Raw genomic sequence first — 14,794 nt, 5'->3', positions numbered from 1 at the left:
GGCACGATTTTAAACACTGATTAAAGAGCCATGTGGAAGGGGGCCTACCTGTCATTACCAATGGATAAGCAGCATTTTAATGTATGAAAGAAGTAGTAATCAAAGATCCCTGTCACATAGAAAACAGGATTTTTAAACATGGTGTGCGCAAATAAATAAAAGGTTTTAAAAAGTAAAACAAAAGTATCACTGCTCACAGAAAATGATTAGGAAAACAAAACATGATGTGCGGGTTGACAAAAAGCATTGTATATTATATTTCACCTACAAAACTCCATTGACATTTTGAAAAGCCACTGGGGCTCATTACGACCTTGGCGGTAAGGGGTTAACGGCGCTGGTAAAGGTGTCGGAGCTGTCAACCCCTTACCGCCCTACTACGAGGTCTCCTCGCGGGATCCGCTAATGACGCCTGGTAACGGGTCCCGCGAGGAGACCAGCATGCTAACAACGGGCCCGTTATCAACGGGCCCGTTGTTAACACCCTCCTCATTCTCATTGAGCCCTATGGAGGCTCTAATGGGAATGGGGATGTTCAGGGTCTGGTTTCCCTGAATGGGGAATTACCGGGCCCTCCAAGGTCGGAATGGCCCGGTAATTCCTCATTCAAGGAACCTGGACCCGGTACCCAGTAAGGGAGTAGCCATGCCGCTAATAGCGGCATGGTTACTTCCTACCTCATAATGACCCCCACTGTCTTTTGCTGGCTGTGAGCAAAATTTCACAAGAAAATCTCCCACTCCCAGCTGGATGTCACATCTCTTATCTAATGACCAGCGCAAATAACGCGTCCTGCTAAGGTGTCAAAGGTGTCAAAATTCAGTGTTCTCCAGACCTGCTGGCTCTGAAATCATTGACTACAAGAAAAGTTACTTTTCGCTAGAGCATGAGTAATATGTGTGAAAATGGGGGCACCCACTTCAAAGAACAAGCTTCCAACAGAAATGAGACTGATAAAAAATACTCTGGGTACAGGCTGACCCAATGAAAACAAATGGGCTGAAGGCAGGAGGAGGGCCATTTGTCTCACATGGATATTCATAATTAATTTAAAAGGACTATTATCATTTAGGCCTTTTTATGAGCCATCATAAGGAGGATGGATTTCATCTATGTAAAAAATTGTATGGAATTTCCAGTCGATTTTAGGGATATAAAATTCATCTACTTGCCAGTCTTGGAACTATAAGAGCTATCTAAGATGTGTTTTTGGCTGATTTGAAAATGTTCTAAATGTGAGAGTTGGTGAGCGGGTGGAAATTCAAATTAGGGATATGCTTAATAACTTACATATTCATAACTGTTGTGCACTTTATGGAAATGGCAGAAAGGTGCCACATGGCCGTGCTACATGGTACAGATGTGGTGGTCCGCTTATATAATTCTCCATGATTAGCTGAATCAGAAAATGTTAATTATGGTGGTTTCTAGTAAAATTATGAAGTTGTGATACATAACTAGTTTTTGCCACAAAGTTGAAAGGAATACAGAGGGCGATTACAAATGGGATTTGCTCCAGACCCCTAAACTAATCTTGACTTGCAGGCTGGTTTGGGAGGAGAGAGAAAGGTCATCCAATCCTAGTGTCAGGAATTATTGCAGGGTACTTCCCCAAGATTGTAAAATGGGTGGTTTCATTGACGATATGTAAGGGGGACTGCACAAGGACACAAAACAGACAGACAGACAGACAGACAGACAAGAGACAGGCCATCAGGAAGGCAGCTGATACTTATCATCTGACAGCTCTAAGGAGAAATCAGAGGAGATTGCTGAGATTGCATCTGGGTGGAGCTGTCTATTCCTAGGAAGGCCCCAAAGCTGACTGGGTCCTATGGTGTACAACCGGAGGCCATCTTTGAGAGTGGAGTGACCAGATCCCTGCTCTATCTTTCTAGAGTGTCCTGAGATGTAGCTGGCTTTCCTGTACCTTAAACAGAGCCATGCCATGTAAGTATAACTGAGCCCTGGGAAACCAAAAGGTGGGGGAGTCTGCTTGCCTTGAATCATTTCCCTTTATAGCGTGTGAGGTGGGGGGTCAAAACTGTGTAGATCCTTAGCCTATTTAACTAAATATATTAGTTAATTAATTCCCCATTTGGCAGAACAATATGGGTGTGAATTTTGTTAAAATTCGAATTCAACAAAGCGCACTTCACAGTGTGCGCTGAAAATTATAGCTTATAATTTAATTGGGTAATCCTTTTTGTCATGCAAACCCCGACTTCTTTACGGAAGAGGGATGTCTGTGTTATTAAATTAGTCCAACCTTTTTATCCAGCTTCCACAACAGAGGCCTTTCAGTAAGGGGGATCTGAAATCCAAAACCCCCAAATCATTCCAATTTTACTGTTTGAATTCCCAACACAGACCATGCAAAGGGGGTCTGAAAAACACACCGCTAAATCATCCTGTGTTTATTTTAAACCAAAAGTGTGGTGAATTTATAATTGCCATATGTATTTGTAAAAATCTTGAAATCCCACTGCTAGCTTTTTAAGCCTGCAGGAAAAACAAAATCGCACAACATTACATGATAAGTTCTTTGTTATTGATCAGTGTAATTATTTTGTTAAGGGAAATTTGCAGAAAGTGAAGAATTGTGATTGTGTTCTTTTTAACTCACTTTTGTGGTTTATTTATGCAGAGAGAAGTTGATTGTTATGCCTCTGATAAAGTGGTGTTTGACATTTTCGAGCAAATTTCTATAACTTTTAATTTAAATAAATACCAATATACTTCACATACTCCGGCCTGGTCCTTGGCTCATTGTTATCTCAGGGGAGAGGGATCCCAGGGGCATGATATGTGTCTGAGATAGGGCTAAAGAAAGTAATCTGTGAAACAGTTTGTTGCGTAACCACTTGAGTGGGGAGGGAAGGAACTCCCCGTGTTGAGGTTGGCTTCTCAATAAACATTTACAAATTGGGGCTCAGGCCAGGATTTAGCTTCCTATTCCTGAACCATGACATTTACATTGTGACAGTATATTCATTTTGATGCTATTTCATTAAGGTGGAGGGAACGTCAGCTTTGTTTTGTGTGCTGCAAGGACTTGACCCCTGAGTTCCAGGAAGGTGTACAGGAAAAATTAAGATTGTGTAAGAATGTATTTTTGTGAGGAAATCAATCAGGAACAGGGTGTTTTTGCAACTGCATAAAGTTTCACTAAGGTGCAAAAAGCCAATAGTGAAAATGACTATTGTACAAATTGATGAAGCAAGGGAGACATTATTTCTTAAAGGAGAAAGGGTTGAGGACAATGCAGGAAACTGGCATAAAAGAATTGTGTGGGAGGTTACCTCAGTAAGCAATGACATTTGGTTTGACAGTGGAATATTGCACAAAGCACTTGAGGCCTTTTCTATGACCACAACTGCTCGTGATGAACAGATACAATTGGCTCAGCTAACGGCTCAGTTATATTTTCATTTGCTGTTAGTGGAATAGCGCTGGCAAAATAGTGAGGCTAATAGGATGAATCAGGCTGGAGGTCTGTCACAGGCCCAGGATCGTGTTCAACAACTCAAAGATGAGTTAAAAACACTGCAGCGAGAGAGTGCAGAGCATGAAACACAGTTTTCTGCACTGGAAAATGCACATATAGAGTGTGCATAAAATCTGAGCGCACTGCAACACAAGCTAAAACTCCAGGCTGCTCATAATACAGTAATTTTGGAGGACATTATTGCATTCCAATCAGAAATAAAACAATCGGAAACTGAAAATAGTCAATTAATTATCAATGAGATGATTCCCAAAATGACTTTGATCAGATACATCAGCAGGTAAATACTCTGAAACAACAGAGGACACAGCTGTCTCAGAAAAAAGACAGCTTGAATCAGGGTAAAAGTGTCCTATTACAGTGGATAAATCAGTTGGAAATGGAGGTAGAAAAGGGACAGTCAGATTCTCAGGAACTGACCAGAATTACAGAAGAAAGGAACATGCTTGTAGAGCGAGTGAGGCAAATAGAAGCTGAACTATTAGAGGCAGCAACATGCAGGGATGAACAAAACAAAGGGATTCTTCTCCTGAAGGAAAGGTGTCTTAAATATGCATGCAGCATACAAGGCTCACAGAGGGAAAATGAATCACTTCAGCAGGAGGTGCAGCAAACAAAGGATCGGTTGGCAGCTCATAGCAGGGCGCATGAGATTAATCAGGTCTTAGTGTCAGAAATAAAAAGCCAGCTCTCTGACTACCAACTGCAAAAAAATAAAGAGAGACACAGGTGTGAGAGCCTCACCAACGAAATCAAAAATTATAAACAGGACCTGAGGCACCCCGACCATTCAGGATATGGGACAATGCCCACTGATCAAGGTGAGGGGCCCTTCCCAACAGGGGCCTCATGCCAGTCATTTACAAACTTTCATGCCCAAATGGGAGCTGACTTCATGCATGCCACCTATCCAGAACAGGGCGACATGAGGCAGTTGGACTTACACAGGCCTAGTCCAACTAAGCAAGCAGGCCAGTCACTGTCTGATATTGATGAGTATTCATCTCTACCACACAAAAGGGAAAGTGGCCAGACCAGTGTGTCCTGGGAAGTAAGGAATGATATGGTAAGTACTTCAGTCCATGAAAACTCTTATAAGGAGAAAGTCAAGGAGTTAGATCGGCTGATGATGTGACTACAAAGAGACCACCTTGCCCGCTTTTCTGAAGGAGAAAAGCCATACCTTCAGCCTAAGAAGGGCATTGTAAAAACCTCTTTATATTCAGGGGAAGGGGGGAATTCCACAGACTCCCTGGTAGGAGGTTTGAGGAAAATGGGTTCTATCCTTGGGATGAAAGTCAATATATGCTTCTTTCAGATAGTTCCCAAAGTTCTGATATGATCACCACAGTGTACAGCATACAAGTAACAGAAACGTTGAATCACCAACCTGGCCTTCGTATCTTGCTTGCAGAATGGAGTGATTCACCTGACGTCCTCTCTCCATGCCTGATAAGCAAGTACCGAGTGAAAATGCCAGGGAAACCCTTGTGGGGGAAAAACCCTTTGATGCTTGAGAGCGTTGGGTTGTACGCGAGTGCTGCCTTCGTAGCTAGAGAGCGTAGTATTTACCCGGCAAGAATGGGATGGACTGCGTTCTGCCTGAATGTCCAGTACCACAGGGAGGCTGCAAGACATAGGGACAAGATTATCAGGGAAAGGGAGTGTGGTCATACATCTCTGCCGAAAGCAGCAGCGTTACCTAAGTGGGGAGCCTTAGCAGATCAGCTGTGAATAAACAGAGGCGGGGTCTTGTGTCCCACTGGAAGGCGCCCTCCTTAAGGGAAACAGCAGAATCAATAAGGAGAGAAAGGAGAAGGCGAGGGGAGAAATGGAATCAGGGTTTATGAGAGCAACCTACCGGGAACGGGAAGCAGCAGGGTAAGTAGAGAAGCAGAAGATGTTTCCGTGTGAGAATCGAAGGGGAAGCTTGGGAATGTGGTCCCAGGAATGGAGGCACTTTGCTAGGACTCAAAAAGGAATGTGGCAATGTTACTCAGAGAGAAAGGGAGAGCCTGGACTGAAATGAAAAGCTGGTAATGAACGCCTACGTTGGCGGAACGGTAACTGAGATGCACCCTGCTTGAGGGGATTGTCGAAGAAATGACCACAAGGTCTACTGGTGAGTGAAGGGTTCCTGAGAGAGACAGAATCAGTTACGAGGCAAAAGTAAAGTATTCAGTAGTACGCCAATCGTGAAAAGCCTAGAAAGCGATTCTCACAAAGGGCGGCCGCTGTAAACAGTAGCAACGCACTGAAGCGTCGGATCCAAGACCAGAAGAAGGGGAGGAGCGCATTCCAAGCCATTTCAAAGAACTGAACCGCCACACGGCGGAGTGGACGCCATCTTGGGGGAAGCAACATGAATGCATGAGAGATGACGCCAACGGCGCCAGAAGGACCAGCTCCGAAGTCCACCCATAACAGTATGCTCCCTCCGAAGGTAGGCGAACCCCGGTTTACCTGGGTGACACCGGTGAAAGGAGCGAACAAATACCCCTTCCAGTCCACAAGGTACTGAAGGATCCCCCCGCCGGTAGCGGGAATCACATATACCCAACATCTCATATTCAGGACCAGTGTCAGTCAGAACCGGAGGGGGTGACCCTGCAGGAGTCCGATGGAAGCGGTTCTGAACATCTGGTTTCAGCTGTGGCACGTGAAAAGTGGGGTGGATGCGCCTCCAAGAAAGTGGAAGCTGCAGTTTGAATGCAGCGGACCCCGTCTTTGCCAAAATGGGAAAAGACCCAAAGAACTTAGGGGATAGCTTAGACAGGACAAGTCTTCAAGGGAGGAATCTGGTAGCCAATCATACCAAATCTCCGATCTGAATCGATGGAGCCAGGGTTCGATGCATGTCATTGTGCTTCTTACTCCTGGACTGGGCTTCATGTAGGGCTTCACGAGCATTCCGATGTCCCTGTCGAATGGTGTCCACAAGTCTATATATGTCAGGGAATGGGGATGCTCGAGGCATCAACGTGGGAAACACTGAGGGGTGAAAGCCATAGGAACAGAAGAAAGGGCTGGCTCGAGTAGCTGCATGTGTAGCGTTGTTGTACGTGAACTCGACCAAAGGTAACATCCCCTTCCAGTTGTCTTGGGCAGCTGATATATAGCACCAAAGGTAACCCTCAAGGGTTTGGTTGAGGCACTCCATCTACCCGTTCATCTGCGGGTGATACCCCGAGCTCAGGGCACGTGATATTCCCAGTATGTTGCACAGTTGCCTCCAGTACCTTGAGGTGTATTGTGGACCGCAATCAGATATGATAGTCTCTAGGAGACCATGAAGAGAAAAGATACAGCCTAGAAATACCCGTGCCATAAGCGCTGCAGACGGGATTGAGGGTAGTGGGATGAAGTGTGCCATCTTGGTTAATGAATCCACCGAGACAATGATGGTGGTGCAGATCTCGGATACAGGAATATCCACTATAAAATCTGTTGAAATTATTTGCCATGGTCTTGAAGGAACTTGCATCTTAAACAGTTCTCTGAATGGAGGTTTCCGGAGGGTCTTGGTCTGGAGACAAACGGTGCAGGATGCGATGTAGTCCTGAACATCCTGCCTGATGGTAGTCCACCAATAATGCCTCTGAATTAATTCTAGAGTATTTGCGAAAGCACGATGCCCGGCTGCTCGTGAATCGTGGCAAAGTCGTAATACCTCCTTGTGTAGATCTCCGTCGGGAATGAAGACTTTCTCATCTTTGAATATAAGACCCCTACTCTTGGTCAACTTATGTCTTGGGATCAGCTCTGGTTGAGTGGATTCCAAGTCCTTTGATCTGGCCTCAACCCTGTGTAAAATGTTATGAACCACAGGCACAAACACAGATTTAGGGAACATAGGTTCCGATTTAAATAGAGACCTTTTCAATGGGTCCCTCTGGGACAAGGCATCAGACTTGTTCTGCCTGGGATAAACGTAAACACAATACGAAAGGGAGAAAAGAAGTGAGCCCATCGAGCTTGGCGGCTATTACATGTTTGCACATATTGATGGGTGCTTAGGTTATGGTGGTCAGTCCTTACTTCTATCAGGTGCTGGGTGCCCAGGAGTAGATGACGCATTCTTCTAAAGCGCGTTTAATAGCCAGTAGCTCTTTTTCTAACACAGTGTGGTTGATCTCGGCAGGAGACAGGGTTGTTGACATGTAGGGTATCGGTCGCTGACGTTTCTGACATCAGGTTGGAGGAGCACTGCCCCCACAGCATGATGAGATGCATCACATTCCACAATGAACCTTAGATGTTGATCTGGCATAGCCAGGATGGGGGCCTTTGTGAAGAGTGTCTTTAGTTCATCAAAGGTTTCCTGTCTTTCCGCTGACCAACAGAAAGGTATACCCTTCTTAAGGAGGTGTATCAAGGGTTGGGTGAGAGATGAAAAATGGGGTATAAAAAGCCTGTAAAAATTGTTGAAGGCCAAGATCTCTGGATATCCTTGATTGATTTAGGAGCAGGCCATTCGGTGATAGCAGAGACCTTAGTGGGGTCCATGGAAATACCTTGTCTCGAAAGGATGTACCCTAAATATGCAACAGTAGATTTGTGCAATTAACATTTTTCTGTCTTACAGAAGAGATGATTCTGCTGAAGACGGTGTAGCACCTCCCGCACGTGCACGTAATCTCCAAACCCAGGTCTGATGCCCCAGGTGGGAAAAGACGGGAGGGAACCTCCTACAAACCATGGCTTCTAGAGGAGGGGGCCCGGGTGGAGGGGAGATGCCAAGCCCTTGAGTAAGCTTCCTTTCTAACCCAAACAGAACCCCTAAAAACCTCTCAGCCTGAAAGAGTCTCTCCTATGCCCATAATGTTAGAACCCAAAGAGCAAAGGGTAAGTAGGAGAGGCCAAAGAAGAACCCACTTTGTGGAGGAACTCCGGATTATCCACTTTGAAAGAAAAGAATCCCTGGAGGATTCAGGTGCGCAGACCCTCTCTTTAAAAAAAGGGGAATCCCTCCCAAAGAATAATGGGTCCCAAAAGACCCAGAGTGGAACAGGGTAAGTATGGAGACCAACCCAGAACCACACAGAAGGGAAATGCAGGGGGGTGTCCTTTCTCCAAATAGGTTCTGAGAACTGTTGCCAGGTAACGGGGGACAGCCAAGGAGCCGGGGAAAAGGAGGATTCCCCAACAAGTTTCAATGTTTTTGTTGACAGATTCCTGAAATCTGACACAAAAAATTGCCCAAGATCTCACAGTGTTGGAGTTCAATATTAAGAAAATGACCACTGCACTTTCAAAATAACTCACACTTTCTTTGCACCTTGTAGGACAAAGAAGGCCGAATGTATGCACTTGTTAAGGTGCAGGCTAAGTGTGAATTATCAGCTCTGGTGAATACTGGATCCCAAGCCACCCTCCTGTCGAAAAGGGCCTTTGACCAAATAAACTCAGGACAAAGGAGGGCCACCAAATTCCACTCACACCACTTCCCGGACAACTCAAAATGTTTGATGGGAATGATATTTCCATCGAATGGACTGCGGATATGGACATACAAATTGGACTTCACCCGCTGAAACATTCAGTGATCGTTGGAACTCCAGAGGGGACACCGTGTTTACCGGCAGACAATCTCCTGAGGAGGTTATCACCTCTGATCGACTGTGTAAACAAGGTCCTCTGGACTCAGACTAACAATACTATCAAATTAAAAATGAGTACCAATTATGTAAGAGTGATTGGTACATGTCATGTAATTGATCAACGCTCTGAGAATGTAGAGTTCCATTTAAAAAATAACTAATGCCCAGACATCACTGTCATCTCTGTAGAAAAACAAACTAGTAATGGGAACCCTTCTCCATTCTTGAAAATCAACCTTCCTCCCAGTTTTAAATGGCAATCCACATTGGAAGGGAACACCCTAACATTTTACACCAGTACAAAATCAGAAGAAACCTTGAGTCCTGTGAAAGCAGACAAGGAAGAGTCCGCTCAAAGTCTGATGGACATTCAGAAAAAGGGCAAGCAGTTGTTTTTCCCCATTCAGGTAAATGACGGGGAGGAACCGGTGCTCACTAGAGTATGCCTGAAAAATGGAAGGAGCTTCATCAGCGAAGAATTATTCAGGAAACTCCCGAAAGATCAGACCATTCCCACGTTTAAATTGATTGACAAATGGGAAGTATGTCTGGAAACCTCAAATTCCAAACATCTCCTGCCTAGCAGATGTATGCTAAAAATGTCCATTGGCAACAAAAGTATATAATTGTTGGGTAGTGACAGATGTCCCTTCCGCTTTTTGTCTGGGAAATGACATTCTCACCCGATTTGCAATCGATTTGGACCTTATTAATAATAAAGCCTGGTCCCGACTGGAGAGTAACCCCGTAGGCTTTGATAACATTGAAAAAGCATTCCAGTTAGCTCATTTTCTGCCTTATGTGGTGGAAGTTCAAGTGCAAGAAGAGGTTACCATCCTAGGACAGGTGCAACAATTTAATCTTCCCCTCAGAATTTAGCGTGGACAGAACCTCAAACATCAGAACGCATATATAAATCAAAATTCCCATCTCCAACAACAAGGATTATATTTAAATCTGACACCTCCAGTTGACCTAGAACACAACACCATTTCAATATTGTTGGATAACAGTGACCCTCGAAGTATCACTTTGGGCACAGACACCTTTATTGGAATGGCAGTTGATGCCCAACATTATTCTATTGATTTAGGTAATTAAATCATGGGACCAATCCCAAATGACTATTTTGAAATCAGCAATGGTAGTCCTCCAGAAAACATTTTACTAGGCACAGGGGGAATTTCCTGATGTACTCTTCCTGCCCCCACGGTGTGGAAGAGGTGACCTGTGACATTAGGAGGGAGGAGGTAGAGTTCAGAGTCAAGGACCACTACCTCGAATTCCCTGTCCAGGTCAACACCATCAAAAGAAATCTCTCCACCCAACTGGAGCATACCACTGAAATTGCCAAGCCCGAGGTCTTTCCAGGTTTCAAGCAGATGGTCGAGGAAAGGATCAATCTTGCTGATGCCTGTGAGACAGAGGAGCAAAGACAAAAGGTAAAACAGGTCTTCCTGGAATTCCAATATATGTATTCACTGGACTCATATGACTGTGGACGCACATCCATTCATTCAACCACCATTCCCACAGACCCTGAGATGACTCCTCTATTTGTGAAACAATACCGGTTACCTCTCGCATCTATGAAGTCACTCACAGAGATTATTTAGAATTTAGAATCCTGTGGGATAATTCGTCCAATCCACGGTACCTTCAACAATCCGGTACTGGGGATGCTCAAATCAAATGGAGACTATGTGGTGCTGACCTGAGGGAGTTGAACAAACAAGTCCACATGTCAAAATGGCCACTCCCCTACATCGATCAGGGACTTGCTAAGATCCAGTGGTGAAAGGTATACACTGCCATTGACCTAACCAGCGGTTACTGGACAGTACCCGTAAATAGGGAAGACTAGTACAAGCTTGCCTTTACCTTTGGGGGCTGCAACACAAGTGGACCCGAACTTCCTTTGGATACATAAACTCTGGCAATGAGTTCAACATCTTTCTACAAAAGGCCATGCCAATTTGGGAAAAAGGGGAAATCTGACCCCTTAGGATCATGTTTTGATTAAGAGCTCAACTGTTGAGGGACATACAGCAGAATTACACTATGTTCGTACCCAGTTGCAGAAGGCCAGAGCAAAACTGTCCTTTCAGAAGACACAGTGGTGTAAGAACCGAGAGAACTTCTTAGGCATGAGATCACACCTGAGGGTCTTAATCCCCCAGCAAAGAAGGTGGAAGCCTTATTGAAATTAAAAGACCCTAAAACCCTGTGAGAATTAAGAAGCCTTCTTGGACTATATATATTATAGTCCATAGTTCATTGAAGACTACACAGAGGTCACTTTTCCGTTGGTCCATTTATTAGTCAAGTGGGAGTAGGGTCCAGAATCATCCAAGGCAGTTAAACAACTTTCCCAGGCTCCTTGTTTGTCTTACCTCATGAAGAACAAGGAGTTCTTCTTGGAGACAGGGTTTTCAGATACTTGCCTAACAGCGGTATTGTACCAAAAGCATGACAAAGTCAACAAAGTTATCTCATACACGAGTAAGACTTTGTCCTCTGTGGAGGAAAAATTCAATGACTGCGAGAAGGCACTCCTGGCAATGGTGTGGGCACTGACAAATGCCAGCCCATACATACAGAGGGAGAACATCATTGTTGAAACTCCTCATCAACCCTTGCAATATCTACAAAGTGACAGAATCCGGGTGGAGAACGTTAGTAATTCCAGAATGACTTCCCCCATTCTGTCCATGGACGGCTTTCCTGTGGAGCTCAGAAATGGTCAAAACAAGAAGAGTCCCCCAGCGCAAGGGTTGGTGGACTTGCATGATTGTTCTCAAGGAAACTGTCTTGAGGACAAAAGTCTAATGACTAACAGCAACATGGAGGCATACTTAACTTTCCCATACAAGGTCTATGAAGAAGACATGTGTCAGGGGATACCCACAGTTTATGTGGATGGCTGCTGCTACCGTGTTGATAATGGGTAAAAAGAACTGGTGTCTGTCATTGGGAATGCCTGGGTGAATGATATCCTGGAAGCATCTTCTGGTTACAAAATAGGACCCTGAAGTAGTCAGGTTGAAGAGTTGATGGCCGTATATCAGGCCATCCTCACTGCAGTGCACCAGCAACTCACTGAACTGGTCATAATCACTGACTCTGATTATGCCAGGAATGGGTTTGAGGAGCACCTAATTAACTGGAAGAATCAAGACATGATTTGTGCCAACAACAAACCCATAAAGCATTCCAAACTCATCCAGTCAATCAATGATCTGGTGACCTCCAATGACATGACCATCTATTGGAAGAAGATAAGAGGTCATTCCAAAAAGTAGCCTGCCTTTGGCTCATGTTACCACAAAAGGTGAAGGAGGTATATCTCTTGATTGTCCCTTATGTGATACTTTTTTTAAAAACATTTTTTATTGTGATATAACCACATTTGAGTTTTTAAACATTCTTCATAAAATTACTCAAAGCCCATTACAACATATTGATACAAATGTATACAATTTTCAATTAATAAAAGAAGGAAAGGAAATAAAATAATTGAACAGCAACAGTCAAGAATAAAATATCATACAAACACATCTCCCATCCACTACACCAATTGAGTTACCAATATTTTTGTGGGATGAAGCCTCTGTATTGCAATAGTCTTATTACATTTAGTGTCAATTTGGTTTCGTGGCCGGCAATCATTCTTTCCCAAAAGGCACTTGATGACAACCGGTCGAGTGACCTGACTTGTGTCCCAGGTACCATTACAGAATCTCAATAGATGCTCAAGTGTTTTTTTACTTGGGTCTGAGCATTCCACACATAGGCTCCTAGTTGCTTCTGTAAGTCCCCATTTAGTCAATACTTCACCCGTCTTGATCAAATTCAAGCATACTTGTAAGAAAATCTGCCTTCTTTTCACATCTGGGAACTTCATCGAATACGTAGGAACAAAACCCTGCTTTTTCCCATACTTAAAAAAGATGTGGGGCTGGTAGAAGACCTCACCGTATCTATTGTGTTGATCCAATCTCTTAATGTCAGGGCTTTCTTGAACTTCAATGGGTTTGTGATCAATGTGTGTTTGTCTTGTTAACAGTAGATCATTAGATTTTCTGCCACCTGTCTAAGTTCTCTCAGAGTTAGGGAGGTGTCTGAGTTCAAGTTATCTAGAAGATTTCGTACAGTGTATTAGGCATAGGCGCCACAATAGCCCTATATAAAGAGAGTAATTTCCACTCTGCTGCGATTTTAAGAGATTTTAAACCTAATTCGTATCTAAGAGTGGCAGTCTGTGGGCCTCTGGGCAAACCTAATACCTGCTTCCAGATATAACTCTCAACTTTTTGCCAATCTATTGACCATAATAAAGGTTTTGCCTCGATTCCATACAGTAGCACAGGAATAATTTTTGCCACATAAAACTTAATTACTGGCATAATGGTAAATTTACCGTACAGATTCAAAATCTTCTTCATGTGTGCTATTAGTTGTGTACATTTGGTCAGTAGTTCTCCGTACTGTGTCCCAACTGTAGGGACCGCATGCAAAGTGACGCCAAGGTACACAACTTCTTTTACTACTGGAATCAAACGACCACCTATTGACCAAGGATATCTTGCTCCTTTAATACCCTTACTTCCAAAGGCTACAACCCTTGATTTCTCTGGGTTTACCACCAAATCATTTATTTTCATGTATGAATCACGTGCGTTTAGCAGTCTTTGCAGACCGACAGGAGTCCTATCTAGTAGGACAATGTCGTCTGCGTACATAAGCCATTTAATGGCTAATGAGCCCACCTTAGGGCTTGCCAATGCTGAGGACACTATAAACTGTCCAAAGTCTCCCAGATACAACTTGAAGAGGAATGGTGCCACCATACACCCTTGTCTTACTCCCCTATTTATACTTATGTAATCTGACAGGTGTCCCGCTAGAATTAGTCTTACTCTAGCTGAATTTCCTTCGTGGAGGTTTACTAGAATGTTTAACAGAGTTTTCGGAGCACCTTTCTGCTCCATCTTGACCCAGAGCTTATCCCGATTCACCATGTCAAAAGCGCTTGATAGGTCAACAAACGCACCATAAAGTCTACCTATGTTTTTTTTATCTTTATGGTTTGTTAGGGAGGGTAGTATAATACCATTCAAGGATGTGGAGTGGCCTCTCCTAAACCCTGTTTGTTGTTTGGGAATTATGTTATTCTCTTTTGCCCAGTTTTACAAATCTCTTAGTACTAAACTAGTAAACACCTTACTCTCCACATCCGACAATGTAATTGGCCTGTAACTTGTTGGATTTCTACGATCTCCCTTCTTGAAAATAGGGACTATAATCGCCGACCTCCAGGAGGGGGGAATCAACCTTTTGTCTATCACTCCCCTAAATAATGTATACAGGATTTCCGCCCACAACGTCCCATTTCCTTTGAAAACTTGATAGGTGAGGCCATTGGGGCCCGCAGATCTAGACGCAGAGGATTTATTGATCAAGTTCAAGACATCCTCTCTATCAAAGTTCAACCCCCAATTTCCACCTCCACCCCTGAAGATCGGCGCTCCCTGTGGTTTGTGGTATTTGTCACAAAAATGTGTCAACCAGCTCGATTCGGGTACATTATTCGTTTGAGCTATGTCTTGATCAATTTTGAGTGAGTTGATAAGAGACCAAAAGTTATGTGACAAGTTGTTTTGCAGAGCACGCAACATTTCTTCTC

Source organism: Ambystoma mexicanum, chromosome 1q (assembly GCF_040938575.1).
Source record: "Ambystoma mexicanum isolate Mex_15411 chromosome 1q, UKY_AmexF1_1, whole genome shotgun sequence".
Classification (NCBI taxonomy): domain Eukaryota; kingdom Metazoa; phylum Chordata; class Amphibia; order Caudata; family Ambystomatidae; genus Ambystoma; species Ambystoma mexicanum.
This window is presented reverse-complemented; position numbering follows the sequence as displayed.